General features: G+C 40.1%; 1 protein-coding gene across 15 annotated transcripts in view; it reads left to right on the top strand.

Annotated features, from left to right (window-relative positions):
* Nucleotides 1-12,457, top strand: part of LOC134354103 (activating transcription factor 7-interacting protein 1-like) — a 154,098-nt gene that overhangs the window by 60,107 nt on the left and 81,534 nt on the right. For 3 of the 15 annotated variants that reach the window (XM_063062877.1, XM_063062880.1, XM_063062878.1), the window contains one exon: nucleotides 3,986-4,038. The exons of the other annotated variants lie outside the window; for them this stretch is intronic. The gene's annotated coding sequence lies outside the window, so the exon portion shown is untranslated. The remainder of the gene's footprint in view (nucleotides 1-3,985; nucleotides 4,039-12,457) is intronic. 15 annotated transcript variants of the gene reach the window in all.

Here is a 12,457-nt window from a genome sequence, read left to right as displayed (position 1 = left end):
TATTAGTTCCCAATAGTTATTGACAGAAGAATTAATCCAGTGTATGCTGCCATGTTTTCATTGAGTGTAAATGAATAAAATCAGTGCAAGCACCTAGTACAGATAATGGACTGCCTTTTAAATATTAAAAAAAATCCTACTTGCTGACTTCACTGAGGAGGCAAATTTCAGATCTCAAATATTTTTTCCGATTAATTTTGTGTATGGACATTAAACATCCTACTGGGCATTCTGTTACTGCAGCTAGTTCTTATTTTAAGAGTTGGGATTTTCCTACCTTGTCAGCCAATTATTTGTAAGCAATGAGTGAATGAATTGTGATGTTCAATTTAAAGTAGTTACAGCATTCCTTACAGTAAACATGCTTGTGCTAAATGCAAGCTTTTCTACTGGAACCAACTAACACCTACTTAATAAAGCCTGCATTGTGGAGACTTTGGTAATACAGGGGTATCGGAAAATTTTTGTCAATTTTACTAGTTTCAAGTTCAGGTTCTGGGAGTGCACAACCTCTCGTGGATCCATAACGCATTCTACACAAGCAGGAAGGCTCACCAATGGCTCTACTTTCTGAGGAGGCTGAAGGGAGCTGGACCATTCACATCTATGCTGGCGTCATTCTACAGATGCGCACGCCCCCCTGACAAGCTGCTTCACTGCATGGTACAGGAACTGCATAGTGGCAGACAGGAAGGCTCTACCATATGTAGACAAAACAGTCCAACGCGTCACTGGCACCGGACTACCCGCCATCAAGGATGTATATAAAGAAAAGGGCCAGTAATATCATGGAAGGATCCCACACACCCTGCTCATGGACCGTTTGTCTGTCTTTGTGAAGAGGCTACACAGCTTTTCAGGACTACCAGACTCAACAACAGTTACCTTGCTGAAGCAGCAAGGCTGATCAGCACCTCCACCCACTAACCCACCCCATCGTTGCTACTTTGATCATTTTCTGTCAGCTTATGTACAGACACTCCTGTGCCTGGCGTCACTTCATGTACATATAATCAGTGTATGTATATAACATAGAAACATAGAAAATAGGTGCAGGAGTAGGCCATTTGGCCCTTCGAGCCTGCACCGCCATTCAGTACAATCATGGCTGATAATCCAACTCCGAACCCTGTACCAGCCTTCCCTCCATACCCCCGATCCCTTTAGCCACAAGGGCCATATCTAACTGCCTCTTAAATATAGCCAATGAACTGGCCTCAACTGTTCCTGTGGCAGAGAATTCCACAGATTCACCACTCTTTGTGTGAAGAAGTTTTTCCTCATCTCGGTTCTAAAAGGCTTCCCCTTTATCCTCAAACTAAGCTATCACATAAATACATAAACTACCTTATGTATTTATATTTATTGATGATTATTATTGTGCTTTTTATTTTAGTTTTTTATTGTGCTGCTTTAAATCAGGAGTAACAACTATTTCACTCTCCTTTACACTTGTGTACTTTAAACAATTTTGAAATTGTGAAGTGATAACTGTCTAATCCGAAGTACATTTTCAACATTACACTTGAATCTTCTGGGATCATCAAATATTCTACCCATTGGACGAAGATTTTGTGTTGTTTGATGAATGGAGTGCAATATTAACTGCATTAATTGTTAGTGACTTGATAGTTATCTAATGCTATTTTTAAGACTAAATGGGCTCAAATTACTCTGCAGATTCATTTTCTCTGGCACTGACAATTACATGGTACGTAACATCAACGTAATGCAGAACGGCAGGCTATTTTCCTCTAATTTAGTCTGTTCATCCATATTTCTATGCATCTTTCCCCATTTCTTTACCTAACCTCTAACACTGATGTGATCTCTGCTACAATTGCAGCTGTAGTCTCAGAACCCTAAGGTATTTAATATATATGAAAACTCACTGGTTTCAGAACCGCTCAGCACTTTGAATAGTTACCCTGTAGCATTTTTCATAATTTAACTATTGAATTTTCATATAATTTACAAAAATTCATATCATTTTCATTTTTTTAACATAGGTGTGGTCCACCAAAGATGAATCTGCATTTCTGTGTTGCCAGTCATGATGACTTGCAATTTGAGTAAACGACTTTGGGGAAAGTAATTATGGTGCACCGATTGGCACCCAGTGGATATATTTGTTCGTATTGGAAAGCATAAAATTGTTCATGTTGTCTTATTGGAGGGAATGGGAGTGGAAATCTAAAAGATAGCATGGTTATCTGACACTTTCTTTATTTTATCTTGTCAGCTTTTTTTTAAGGCGATGTTTTATTGGAAAAAATATTCCTTTCACTTGTTTGGAGCCAGTAGTGTTGTACTGCTTTTAATTTATCTCTGTGTTGGTGGCTGAGAATTGTGTTTTGGTTGATCGGTATGCAAAAGCAACATTAGGTTACCATTCGAAGTCCTTATCTCGTTATGTGATGTAAATCATTCAAGAGATTACAACTACTGATTTGTAGTATTTAGTGAAGAAGGCTGGTGATCAGGTTAAATCCTATTTTGAAACCTTTACTCATGATATTTTGTAGATTCTGTTATGACCATTTTGGTTTATTCCCTCCATGTCAACTGATACAGACAGTCTGTGATGAAGCATGTATTTGACAACCCACCAACTTTAAATTTCAATTCCTGATTGCACTCTGCAGCTTCTCACAGTGCACCTTTTGAATAGGCTCAGTTTTAGACTGATTAATCTTGTGTCTGGTGCCACCTGAATGGTTATAAAAGAGGATTATACAGAACTAATGGAGTCATGTAGAATAGTAGGACTTTGACAGCCTTGGACAGTAAAATAAATAGGTCCATAAATATCACTCATTATTTCATGTAATTTCAGTGCCTTTCAGAAAATGGGAATGGTAGAATCAGATCTCCCTGATTCTTTTTTTTATTTGCGCATTAGGTCAATTACATTGGATGAAGATGTCAGAACTTGCCCGCCTTTCCTCAGTGCAGCAAATATATAAAAGAGAGATTTGTAACAGGAAACACAATGGTGACAACTTAATTTAGTAAAATTTACCATAAAAGTTAGATAGGAAGAATGAGCAGTGTATGGCAGAATATTCTTCATATTTTGACAGCTTGTTTATTAAGCAGCCTGGGGTATCCAAATAAAGGATGATCCAATTTTGTAAAAAAAACTTAAGGTTTTGTGGAACCTCCTCAGTGATAGGTGGATGTAAAATTATCAGGATTTCCATTGTCATGCTTTTTTCCCTCTCCCATGCCCCAAGGACCCACAAGTTTAATCTCTATGTACTGGGTGGCAGTGAGGCCATGGGAGAGCCTGCGTATTTGAGGAAGTCGTATTTTGAATTGCATCCTGTATTCATTCAGTGTAGGTACTGTGCTGGTCTGATGTGATAATCAGCTGCAGAGTCTGCAAATATGGTCTGTCTTGCATCATATTTAAAGACCTAAAAGCTTTTTTTGTGTGGGAAGACTTGATGTGGTGTGAGAGTTTTTGCATGCAGTACAACATCTCCATGCAAAGGAATGCAGATTTTTTTCTCTAACAAAGTTAATTGATCACTGTAGCTTTTGAAAACTAAAGCACACAGAAGTAGATTTATTAGGACAGGAAGGTTTTTGGATGATTTTCATAACTGCACCTTTGTAGTCAATTTGTATTATATGCTGAAGCCATTGTCTTATGTTAATTGTCTTCACATTTAAACTATGTCTCTTCCCCACCCCCCACACCCCCCCCACCCCCCCCATACCTTCCCATCATTACCATATAATCACCTCCTTTGCCCCGGTCTGTTGCCAGGCAAAATTTACAGTGCTGGCTGTTGATTGCTCAGCTCTGAGCAGCTCCCTATTGGTGGCTGTGGATCTGATTATTCAGACCTATCAGATTGAAGATACTCACCCTTCCCCCACCCAGCTCGTTCCCCTCCTCCCTTCCCCTCCCCTCCCCTCCCCCCACCTTCCCAGTGCTCTGACTTCAAGGAAGGTGAGGTCTTTTTTTTCTCTGCAGAGTTGCTGAGAACTGACTGGGTTGCAAAATGGCTGCAGGGGCCTGCCTCATGGGTATGTCCAGCATTTTTACAGTTGTTTTCTCTAATGCACAAAATAGTTTTAAAATTCATTTTATGGCACATTCTTCTGCAAGTTTATTGGAACATTAGGAACACAATGAGAATTTTTTTTTGATATAACATTTTCCAAGCTTAGATATAATTGGTGACACTGGGCAAGATGAATAATTGACAGTTCATTGTTTAGTGAAAAAAGATTGGTACTGCAGTTATTTTCCATTGAACCAATTGAGCTGTGTCCACAACTGATGCATTATGGGATAGCTAAATCAGATTGGATTGACTTCAAATTTTGGTAGCATTTTTCACTAACACTGAATAGGTGGGGTTGTAAACTGCAAAAACAAGATATTGCTTAATGTGAACAGTTGATAATCTTGTAGATTAGCAGCAGGATTACATGTTTACATGATTACGATGCAAACAGGTGTTTATTTTAACATTTATTTCACTTTATTTGGTTTCCTGAATGATGCTGCTTTTGAAATGGTATTAATTTAAATGTATTTGGACTAACTTTTTACTTTGAACACTTACTTAATGAACAACCTGTGGATGAAGAATCCGTACTTGCTATTCATGAATCACTTTTGTAATCTAAAACTGAGGAAATAAAGGAGTTTGAAGATTTGTTCAGATAAGTTGAATTCAGTCTGAACTGATAGCCAATTAATTCTCTTTCCCTCAAAGCCCTATTATAACTCGCAAGAAGGTACAGATTTAGTTTCAACTATTGACGATATTTTGTCTTTAGTGAAATTAACATACGCTACTATTGCTTGCGGCATAATTACTGTAAACAGCCCAGAAGGTATTTGTGGACAGGCCGTGCTTGTGCTTGAGGGTGCTTAGATGATCACTTGTGTGTTTCCATTTCCTTTCCTTCAAATCACACGATCAGGATGACGGAATGCACATGGCAGTTAGTCAGAAGCCTAGGTATTTTTTTTCCGCTGAAGGAGATCTAGTTGATAAGAACTATCTGTGTGATGGAAATGACTTGTTGCAAGTCGCTGGATCCCTGCAGGAACAAAATGGAGCACACCCTGTTTGAACAAAATGGCCATCTTGTCTACCTCACAATCCAACACCTCTAATGATACAACATAGGTACAAATATTGGTAAAGCTTTGAAATAATGGATGGCCTGTACCAATACTGTGGCAAACGTCTCAAAAGAGATGTGCATGTTTTGCGACATTGCCACACATCCTCAAGAAGATGTGATGCTTGTGGTTTATCAAATAGAATGCACAAGCGCATTTAATAATATATGGCTTTCAACAAAATGTGCTTTTGTGGAGCTTTTAATATGCTGATTGGATGAGTTCTCAGCAGAAGTGACAGCCAAGGATAAATGCATGACCAAGTTTTTGAGATAATCTGACAGCAAAGGTAATATTACATTTTAAATGTGTTTATGTGCCAGAAGTTATTGCGAGGAGATGCATTTGTTTATCATATTAAACAAGTCAAATACGAGCATTGAAATGGAAACATGATCATTGCTTACCTAAATATTCTTAGTGTTATGTTATTTTGGGAAAACTAAATAAATTGCTTACATATTCTTCACTGAATAACTTTTGTGTAAATAGTGAGCAGGAGTGCCCTCTGCTGTCAATATAAGGTTGGATCTTAAAAGATGTGGACAATGTTTGCTGCACACTTGCTTTTAAAAATAGCATTTGGCTACAGTTAGCACAGCATTAGCTACATTCCAGCCTCCTTTTCTCAGTTGAGCTCTACTGTGAATACAATTTTTTTTCATCCCAGAAGTGTAGTTTATAACAATGTAATGCAAGCTGAGTTCTAGGCTCATTTGGTTATTGAAGTCGAGCATTAATCTTTGTGCTTTCAGCCAAGTAATGTACCTATGAAGCAACATTTTTAATACAATAACATTGAGATTCTGGGTGTTGAGTGGGAATGCAGTTCCAAAAAGGGTCTGCTGATCACTTTTGAGCATGTTTTGCATTATTTTGTGCAGTTACTCAAACTACTTTTTAATTTAAACCATTGCTTTTGTGTATTAACAAATTTATCTGTGACTGTAAAAGGATATTTATAGATCCATAGCAGAACAGTGTGTGCATTGTGCCCATAAAAATTAACTGATAGAATTCCATCGAACCAATCTTTTTCTCAATAGAAATCAGAGGGAGATGCAATTTTTTTTGCAAGATATGGAGACTTTCTTGAGTACAAATTTTGTAGAAATAGAAGAAGTTATTTCATCTAGGATAGCTGTGGCATGAATTACAAAATTAATAAAATCTATTAATGGTCAGAAACTAGTCTGGATATTGAGCAATTGGATGGCTAGCAATGTGAAACTGGTAATTGAGGGGAGAGATCTATAGATCATTTCAGAATCAGGTTTGTTATCACCAGCATGTGTCGTGAAATTTGTTAACTGGACAGCAGCAGTACAATGCAATACATGATAATATAGAAAGAAAAAAGTTAAAAATAAATCAACTAGAGTAAGTATATATGTATATTGAATAGATTAAAATTAGTGCAAAAACAGAAATAATGTATTTTTTTTTTAAAAAGTGAGGTAGTTTTCATGAGTGCAATGTCCATTTAGGAATGTATGGCAGAGGGAAAGAAGTTGTTCCTGAATCGCTGTGTGTGTGTCTTTGGGTTTCTGAAACTCCTTCCTGATGGTAAAAATGAAACAAGGGCATGTCCTGGGTGATAGGGGTCCTTAAGAATGGATGTCACCTTTCTCAGGCATCACTCCTTGAAGATGTCTTGGATACTATGGAGGGTAGTGCCCATGATGGAGATGACTAATTTTACAACTTTCTGTAGCTTTCAGTCCTGTGCAGTAGCCCCCACATACCAGGTAGTTGTGCAGCTTGTCAGAATGCTCTGCACAGTACACGTATAGAGGTTTTCAAGTTTTTTTTAGTTGACAAACCAAATCTCTTCAAACTCCTAATGAAGTATAGTTGCTGTCTTGCCTTCTTCATAGCTCCATCGATATGTTGGGACCAGGTTAGATCCTCAGAAATCTTGCCACTGAGGAACTTGAAAATGCTCACTCTCTCCACTTCTGATCCCTCTATGGGGATTAGTTCATATTCCCTTATCTGACCCTTCCATTTGATAATTGAAAACTGTTAAATTCTAAATTATGACAGAGTTTAAAATAGGCATTCGCTATTTTTCCAGTGCAGCTATATTGCTTTTGGAAATTACTCAGTTTAAAATTTTACAAAATACTTTCTGTATTCATACCTGCTGCAATGTTTCTGAATTAATCTGTAATTTTAAAATTTGGGTCCAGCATACAAGTGAGATGTTGCAACACTGGTAAAGGTCATTTTTAAAATCTGTTGCCACATCATTTAGCGAAAATTACTTGCTTTCTATTTTGGGTTTGAACCACCGCTTTGCTGCATATTTCAAATCACAGACGGCTAGTGGCCACTTAAAAATAAGTTTACCAGGTTCACTAAGGCTGTCAATAGAAGAAAGGAGAGCCACGAATCAGGAAGTTAGCACACAAGTGGACTGACAGAAACCTCTGTGAATCAGAATCTGGTTTAAAATTTCTGATACATAGCAATTTTAAAAAAATTATTAAATCCTCTTTCAATCCTGTGCATTGGAGCTTCCATACTAGATGATGATTTAACCAGTCAGAATGCTCTCCATGATACATCCATAGAAATTTGCTCAAGTCTTTGGTGACGTACCAACTCTCCTCAAGCTCCTAACGAAATGTAGCTGCGGATGTGCCGCCTTCATGATTGTATCAGTATTATAGGCCTAGGATAGATCTTCAGAGATGCTGACAGTCCGGAACTTGAAACTGTTCACTCTTTCCACTGCTGATGTCTCAGTGAGAACTACTGAGAATTCTCCCAATTCTTCCCTTCCTGAAGTCCATAATCAGTTCCTTGGTCTTACTGATGTGTGTAAGTTTGTTGTGACACCACTCTACCAGCTGATCTGTCACTCCTGTTCACCTCCTCTTGATCATCTGAAAGTCTGCCAACAACAGTTGTGTTATCAGCGATCTTATGGATGGTGTTTGAGATGTCCCTAGCCACACAGTCGTGAATGTAGAGAGAGTATAACAGTGGGCTAAGCACACATCTTTGAGGGGTGCCTGTTAATTGCCAGTAATTCACACTGACTGTAGTCTCCCAATGAAGAAGTCAAGGATCCAATTGCAGTGTGAGGTTTCGAGGCTCAGGTTTTGAAGCTTGTTGATAAATCCTGAGAGGAGAACGGTGTTTAATGCTGAGTATTTCTGTTGTCTAGTGGTCCAAAGCAGGGTGGAGAACCATTGAGATTTCAAACACTGTAAACCTGTTGCGGCAGTCGGCAAATTGCAGTGGGTTCAAGTCCTACATATCTCCTGGTTTATCTACTGTGACCTCTCAAAGCGCTTGGTCACAGTAGATGTGAATACAACTGGGCAATAGTCATTGAGGCCACTCACCTTTTTGGGCCATCTGTATGATGTATGCCCTTTAGAAGCAGGTGGAGCCTCTGACTACAGCAGTGAGAGGTTGAAGCTGCCCTTTAACACTCCAACCAGTTGGTTGGCATAGGTTTTCAGCGAACTACCAGGTACACCACAGGGACCTAGTGCCTTGAAGGATGTTGTAACGTCGCCCTCTGAGACATATTACAGGATCACCAGATGCTGCAGAGATTTGCACAGGTATTGGTATATTCTCCTGGTCGAAAAAGGCATTCAGCACATTTGGGAGTGAAACATCATAATTATTTATGATGTTAGGTATGCAAACCCTGCCAGAGTTAACGTGTATTCAGTTTCATTTCTACCTTCACTTGGATTTTCTTTTCCCATTTAAGATGGCCGCCTGTAGGTTGTACTTGGATTTCTTAAAAGTTCTTGATCACTGGGTCTTGGAACACTATATAGTTAGCCCAACAGCAGACTACACATCTGGTTTATCTACAGCCTCTGATCTGGATATGCCTTGTATGTTGTCAAAGCTATACACTCATCCGCACAGGCCTTGATGATGTCAGTGATAACCGTGGCATATTCATTCACATCTGAAGCCCTGAATATGATCCAGTCCACCAATCCAAAGCAGTCTTGTAAATGTTCTTCTGCCTCCCTTGACCATACCTTCATGGTCCTTGCCACTGGTGCTGTGGTCCTTAGTCTCTGCCTGTACACCGGGAGTAGAAATACAGCCAGGTGTTTGGACTTGACAAAGTGTGGGTCTGGGGATGCCACAGTAAGCGTTACTGATGCTGGTGTAACAGTGATAGAGCATGTTGTGGCATGATTGCTGATCATGGTGCTCGGCTCCTCCGGTGCCTGCCTGGCTTTGACCAGGGTGGAATGTACACAGGAACCAGGATGATGACGGAAGTCTCCCTTGGCAGATAGAATGAACAGAACTTGACCGTTAAATGTAACTGGCTGTGGGAACAGGACTGGGACAGAACTGCCATATCTGTGCACCATGATGAATCATGAAGCAAACAATGATTCCTTGGTCTTTCCATGGTGCTGCTCTCTGGTCCATGCGGTAGAAGATGAAGCCTTCAGACTAGAGTGCTGGGGGTAGAGCAATGTCGTTTGAAAGCAGAGTACACAGAAATCCTTGATGCCTCTGGTGTCCTGTATGTTAGCAATCCTTGATGTATTCCAAGGACTGTACATCAGCTAGGTAGGGAGGTGGCGCCTCACTGCCTGATATGTCAGTTTTACCTGCAGCCCTGTCTGACAGCCTCACTTCCTTAAAGGGAAAACCGCACTCACTATCCATGTGTTCTGCAGTCCAGAGACTGCCAACTTTGAAGATCGATGGATGTTTTGAAAAAACATCTTGGAACAATTTTACTTCCTGAAGTACCTGACTGTGATGGTAGATTCCTAAATGGGAATATTTAATGATTCCTTTGGAACTGCACACAGTTGCCATTCTCAGATGCCATCTTAAATCCTCCAAGCTATTTCAGAATCAGGATTAATATCACTGACCTAAGTTGTGATCTGTATGTAGTTTGAAGTTGAGTAAGGATTAGTGAATATATTTTGGTGATGAGAAGTGGTTAACTGGTTTACAAAAAAAAACAGACAAGGAAAGAGGAATAAAGTAAGGCAATTGAACTTCAGCTTTAAAAAAAAGAACTATTTTGTTGCCTCTCCTTATCATCTACAGTAGAAATGCAAGCTGCCAAAGTATCTTCTGGCATGAGAAGAAATCTAGTAACTATTACTGAACTCATTATAACAATTCAACGCATCAAGTCTGTGCTTGTTCACAGCAGAGTAATCCCATCAGTTCCGTTCCCCTTGTCTCATATTCCTTTTCACCCTGAGGAATAATGGCCTTTTTGATTTCAGTGGCCATGGCATCTGGATTTATGCTGAGCTGCCTTGTTAAGTAATCAAGTACGCCCTTCAGTTGCTGCTAAAATTGTACTGTCTACCACACTGTAGGCAGTATTAACATTCAATTCTACAAAACTTGGGAAATAAAGCCTTGAAGCCTGGCAAATAATGAATCTCTTTGTTTAAACTTGCATACCACTGCCTAAATTATGTAAGCTTTGAAACTGTTTTTATCCCATGGAACATAAAAATGTACAGCACATTACAGGCCCTTCGGCCCACAATGTTGTGCGGACCGTGTAACCTATTCTAGAAACTGCCTAGAATTTCCCTAGCGCATAGCCCTCTATTTTTCTAAGCTTTATGTACCTATCTACAAGGCTCTTAAAAAGACCTTATTGTATCTGCTTCCACTGCCGCCGCCGGCAGTGCATTCCATACAACCCACCACTCTGTGTAGAAAAACTTACCTCTGACATCCCCTCAGTACCTATGCCCCCTCGTGTTAGCCATTTCAGCCCTGGGGAAAAAGCCTCTGGCTGTCCACACAATCGGTGCTCCTCATCATCTTATACACCTCTATCAGGTCACCTCTGGACCTCCATCACTCCAAGGAGAAAAGGCCAAGTTCACTCAACCTATTCTCATAAGGTATGCTCTCCAATTGAGGCAACATCCTTGGAAATTTCCTCTGCGTTCTCTCTGTAGTAGCCACATCCTTCTTGTAGTGAGGTGACCAGAAATGAGCACAGTACTCTTAAGTGGGGTCTGACCAAGGTCCTGTATAGCTGTACCATTACCTCACGGATCTTGAACTCAATCCCACAGTTGAGAATGCCAACACACCATACGTTGTCTTAACAACACTGTCAACCTGCGCAGCAGCTTTGAGGGTTCTATGAACATGGACCCCATGATCTCTCAGATCCTTCACCCTGCCAAGAATCTTACCATTAATGTTATATTCTGTCTTCGAATTAAACCTACCAAAATGAACCACTTCACACTTATCTGGGTTGAAATCCATCTGCCACTTCTCAGCCCAGTTCTGTATCCTATCGATGTTCCACTGTAACCTCTGACAACCCTCCAGACTATCCATAACACCCCTCTCCCCAACCTTTGTCAACAACAAACTTACTAACCCACCCTTCTACTACTTAATCCAGATCATTTATAAAAATCACAAAGGGGAGGGGTCCCAGAACAGATCCCTGCAAAACACAACTGGTCACCGACCTCCATGCAGAATAGGAACCATCTACAACCACCCTTTGCCTTCTGTGGGCAAGCAAATTCTGGATCCCTTGATCAATTTTCAAAGAACAAATCAAGAATAGAAAGGGTGGACTTTTAAATAGTACTGCAATGAGAAAAGAGTCAGGATGAATTAAATTGTTTTTTTTAAATTTTTAGTAATACAATACGGAGCAGGCCTTTCCAGTCCTTTGCACCACGCTGCCCCAGCAATCCCTGACAAACATGATTAACCCTAACCTAGCAACACACATCAAAGTTGCTGGTGAACGCAGCAGGCCAGGCAGCATCTCTAGGAAGAGGTACAGTCGACGTTTCAGGCCGACACCCTTCGTCAGGACTAGATGAAGGGTCTCGGCCTGAAACGTCGACTGTACCTCTTCCTAGAGATGCTGCCTGGCCTGCTGCGTTCACCAGCAACTTTGATGTGTGTTGCTTGAATTTCCAGCATCTGCAGAATTCCTGTTGTTTGTGTAACCCTAACCTAATCACGAGACCATTTACAATAACCAATTAACCGACTCGGTATGTCTGATAACTGTTGGAGGAAACTAGAACACCCAAGAAAAACACATGCATTCCACTGGTGGTCCTATAGGGACTCCTTTACAGAGCAGCGCTGGAACTGAATTGCAAATTCCGGAACACTCCGAGCTGTAATATCATCGCAGTAACTGCTACACTGCCGTGGCACAATTTTTATGATAAAAGTGTGGAAGGTGAAGTCAGTTTTGTCCATTATGCATGTTCTTTCTATGTAATCTGCCTTACTAAGTTCCAGAGAAGATTGTGGCTATATCTTTTTATGTTT

The sequence above is a fragment of the Mobula hypostoma genome, chromosome 11 (genome assembly GCF_963921235.1).
Source record: "Mobula hypostoma chromosome 11, sMobHyp1.1, whole genome shotgun sequence".
Classification (NCBI taxonomy): Eukaryota; Metazoa; Chordata; class Chondrichthyes; order Myliobatiformes; family Myliobatidae; genus Mobula; species Mobula hypostoma.
This window is presented reverse-complemented; position numbering and strand designations above follow the sequence as displayed.